The sequence below is a fragment of the Coptis chinensis genome, chromosome 5 (genome assembly GCF_015680905.1).
Source record: "Coptis chinensis isolate HL-2020 chromosome 5, ASM1568090v1, whole genome shotgun sequence".
In the NCBI taxonomy this organism is placed as follows: domain Eukaryota; kingdom Viridiplantae; phylum Streptophyta; class Magnoliopsida; order Ranunculales; family Ranunculaceae; genus Coptis; species Coptis chinensis.
Window position 1 is genome coordinate 85,255,720 of NC_141460.1, and position 4,928 is coordinate 85,260,647.

The 4,928-nt window shown below is 36.2% G+C and overlaps 1 pseudogene; it reads right to left on the reverse strand.

The window, feature by feature from the left end:
- Positions 1-1,432: 1,432 nt before the first annotated feature.
- LOC147499562 (cyclin-D3-1 pseudogene) lies at positions 1,433-2,272 on the reverse strand (annotated as a pseudogene).
- Between the last annotated feature and the right edge of the window lie 2,656 nt (positions 2,273-4,928).

The window sequence follows — 4,928 nt, forward strand, 5'->3', positions numbered from 1 at the left end:
TATTTACGCTTTCTCAATATTTGCTATATATTTGTTATTGCGATTGTGGCGTCACAATTGGACTCTTTCAATTTTCACAGATCTTCTTCGGGCTTTCTTTTGGGTTTTGGCCCGAACAAAATAACAAAATACTGAAAAATAGAAATAACAACATAACAAAAAAAAAAAAAAAAAAAAAAACCTAAAATCACTTCTTCTCTCCAACCGCCTCCCTCTTTAGTTTCTTCAGCAAATATTGTTATTGCTAGGTGGCTTCAATCTTCCACCCCCGAATTAAGGTAGTCTTCTTCTACATTTAAGATAATTCATATAAGCTTTCCATATTTTGCAATCTATTTTTTTTTTCATATTACATATTAAATTTAAAAAAAAACTTTGTTTTCGGTTCTAGGATTGGGATTGGTGTTTTGATTTTAAGGTAATCTCCCACAACCAGAAAAACGTTAGTTTTGATTTAGCAGGTCAGCGAACTTAGCTTATGAACGTGCTACTTCTAGTAAATTTTAATGGAATCAGTATCTTCAAGTTGAACATGCTTTTTGTTCCAACCGAAGTTCTCGACCTCCTTTTCAAATGATTACCGTCGAGATGAAACGCCATGCGATTTGACAAAGGAAATATTGTGCGAGTGTTGATCCGTGCAGTGCGCAAGGAGAGGTTTCATTTTTGTCATGGAATCATAAGGTCCACCATATATTAGCATCCACTTCTAATAATGGTACCACGGTGAGAAAGGGAAGACATTATCATTTCAGATATTGATAATTGTGTGTCGCTTTTTTTTTTCTTTGAATTCTTACTAATGCATGTTTTCATAAATAAGAATAATGGCCGAGACATAATAGTGTACTATATCAAATAGTTCATTCCCTCATCATCGTTCATTCTTTTCCAAGTCAAATGCCACACATCTCTCTTTCCAATCTCCCTCTTCTTTTATTCTCCAAAAACCGGTGATGGTGGGAGAAGTTTCCAATAATTTTCTCATACATGTGAATTAGGATTGGCTAGAAATGCAGAGATGGTGAAATTTGACTTGCACTTGAAGAACATATATGATGAAAACCACAATTCTTAATAGCATGGATGCCGGTAGAATAAGAAATAATAAGAAAAGAAAGAGTGCTTAACGAGGACTAGTAATGACATCGACCGCTAAACGATTGAAAGAAGACGGTGGCATCCGGAGCTCCCGGATTCTCGCTTCTTCTTGAAACGACACTTTGGAGAAGAAGATATCAAGAACTCACTACCCACGAATCGCTCGAGCTATCGAGCTGAAAGACGATCAATTACTCCATTTGGGTTGCCAGTTCAAACCGATACTTGCGCTTTACGAGTGTAGCTCACATTCTCGTTCTCCTTGATATCTCCCCGGCGTAGAGTCCAAGATAAGAGCACCGCACTCATCCAAATTTTGTCCCGATTGATTTTAAGGATATCCATAAGCCGGTTCTCGATACTCGGTGGGATTACAAGGTTCAACCTCCTTGATAACATGCAAAGATTGTTGCGGTAGAGCAAGTACGAAGGGGAGATAACAAACGGACCTCGAATCAACAATGACGCATGTAAGCAAAACGCTCACATCTCTTCATAAACTCCCAATGAAGATTATTCTTCAATCCAAGCCTCCTTATTATGTGATCAAGAAATGAAAGTGGTGTAACTTGATTCATCCTCCAATGAAAAGTAGAGAGTACCGTAAGCTCCATTCTCTCAATAGTTTTGGCTTCAAACACATACTTTGTTTCTTCCACTTGCAGATCTAAGAGAAGGGGAACTTGGGTCTCTTCCACCTTAGCAAAGAAAATGAAAGACAAGCTACAAAGAGCAAGTTGAGTCATCCATGGCTTATCTTTCAAAACAAAGGCTTGACATGAATCTATCAAGATAGTTAACAGCAAGAACTGCAGTGAGTGCAGAGAAACCATAGTGTGCGTCAACTTTTAACATCCACTCAACAACTTGTTTGGGACTGCAGTGAGTGTAGAGAAACCATACGTTGGTATTTCAGTTGTTTGGGACTTAAAGCGGCAAAAGCCAATGATCAGGCAAGATACAAACTTGTGACTGGAAAATATCTTTATCAAATTTTCATCTTATGTTTCATTGCATGATTGGTTGTGATCTTTGTGTCATTAACAGCTTTGCGGATTCAAATCGAAGACGGTGCTCAGTTTTGCAGTGGAATCCGGATGTTGCCACACAACTCATTGTTGCATCCGATGACGATAGCTCACCTTCTCTTATAGTACGCTTCTCTTGACATTTATCTTATCTATGACCTGGTTTTCAAGATTATGTGTACTTAGCTTGGTATGTTTCTCTGATCTTTACCCACAGCTTTGGGATGTGAGGAATACAATATCACCAGTGAAGGAGTTTGTGGGCCACACAAAAGGTATGAGACATCACTGTTTCATTTTTATTATTTATTTTTTCCAATTAATTTAATTCTAGTGGCCTACTGGTAAGGACTTGGGAGGTTGGGCTCAAGGTCTAGGGTTCAATTCCCGCCTTTACTGGGGAAAAGGGAATTTAAAGGATTAGGAATAAAGTTATACTATAAAAAAATAAGTCTTGAAAATATTGTCGCCATATTGATATGAAGTTAACCTTGGATGGCTATATATGTATACAAAATTTCTCTTGCTTTCTTTCTCTCTTTCTTCATTTATATTTTTAAGTCGCTAAGTTTTTATTATGTGTGTTTTCCTTGGTCGGGTAAACTTGGGTGCTTTATTTTAATCAAAATCTAGAATAGCTATTTCGTGGCAATGTCGAAGTTCTCTTCATATAATTGGATGTGTTTGTTTCAAATAAAAACATCTTGACCATATTTATCCAATTATTTTCTACACCGTGTAATCGCAATGTCATGGTGTCCGATCAACAACTCTTTTTGCTAACCTCGTGCAAAAAGACAATAGGACTATTTTTGGGATACAATCTCGTGAGAGGTGGGAATGTTTTGACCGGGCGCTCATATTTAGTGCTACTTCTTTTTGTCTCTTTGTTATTCAACCATTTGTGCTCCTAGATTCTTGTTAACATTATTGTCCGCGACTTGGCTATAGTTTTCTCGATGTCAACAATATTGGCTTTATATTAAATTTAGTGTAGATAGTATGTGAATTACCTCCGAACCAACCGAATTTTGATATTCACTAGTATCCAAAGATCCTGTGGTTGATATCATTCCTCTTTTGATGGGAAAATTGGCATTTATAATGTTGAGGTATGGACATTCTACAATGCATGTACAACTAGTTTTTGGAGACATTGTTTGACAAGGCTTCATTCTGCTGAGTTTTATACTTTTATTTGCATATTGCTGAAGAAAAATAACTGGATTGTTAGAATTAGACATTTTGCATGCTTGATTGAAGGTTGTAAAATAACCGGATTGTTAGAATTTTACATTTTGCATGGAAGATTGAAGGTTGTAAAATGACTCGAAGAGACAAGAAGTCGTCCCTACTTCATATTAGCAATCGACAAGTTAGAACCCAAAAAAGAAAAGATACTAGAAATAGACAAGAGAACAAAACCTGAAAACCCACCTTTTATTTTGAGTATACAGGAAGCATCCCACGCCCGATACCTTTACATCTGACTCTGCCATCTGTTGGAACTGCTTTTTGTAATTGAGCTTGTTTGCTTGATTTACTTGATGTTTAGCCTTGCTTATTTTATTGTTTCATTGGTGATAACTTTATGACACAAGGTTTTTTAATGGTTTGGCATTTACATGAACAATTTAGTTCAAAATCTATTAGCTTTTGGCTATTTTTGTCTTCTTATTTGATCTGTGCCTTCATGAATGTGATCGAGTTATAACTTTGATAAGTTCTTTCTAAGCTTTTGGCCATGGGCACCAATTTACTCATATAGGAGGTGCATAGTTTCACATACATTGCCAACTTGAGTGTATTTTAGGTTTATTAATGTTTCTAATAAATTTACTTAAGTGATTTTTTTTTTTTTGTTATTTGCCGCATGGTCGGTCGCCGTAAGTAGTAGAATCAAGAAGAAGCTCTCAAAGGGATGCTTGCTCAAATTAGCATGCTATAGACATTATTTGTGGAATTTTAGTTTTGAATAATTCGTCTAAATTTAGTTGAACGTTGTTAAGATTATGTGAGATGATTTTTTTTACAAAAAATAGTTATGTGAATTCTTTAAGATCTTTTGTATTGAATGATTTAGCATTACAGATGTGTTATATAAAAATTGTTTTGGGCGTGATTATGTAAATGGAAATATATAGGTATATGTATGAATTGCACAATCTGTAATGTTAAATGCGTCCCAAATAAAGTGTGTGTTTTTCTGGAATTTATATCATTCGCAACAATTTTAGTGTAGCTAAAAGCTTTGATTCTACCGTAACGTAGACATTTTTTGCCACACTTGGTGTGTGGCTAAATTTATAGGCGTCTTTTGCCACGCCAAATGTTCAGATAAATATTCAAACTTCCCGCACTGTGTAGCCAAATATTTAAACTTTTCGCAACGGAAATAGTGTAGCAAAAGGTTGCCTTTGTGACGCCTTAGTTGTTAAGCTAAATGTATCACTTTTGCAACGCCATCCCTAGTTGTTACAAGCTCTCTTTTTATGCGTCAAGCGTTGCAAATAGTTTGAATTTTTTTTGCATTAATTTAATTTTCATAAATGAAGTAGCAACGAATTAGTGTATTAGCAGCGTCCACCAAGGCCGCAACAAACTAAGAACATTTGCCATGCCACTTTTGGCGTTGCATTTGAGTATTTGAGACGACTTTTTAGCAATGCCTTTGCAACGCCATCCGTGCGTTCGCGATAGATCTTTGCCACGCTCAAAGGCACCTTTAGCGATGGGGTATGGCGCTGCTAAAACCATGTTCTGTTGTAGTGTAGTGGTTTTTTCAGCATTTGAATTCAC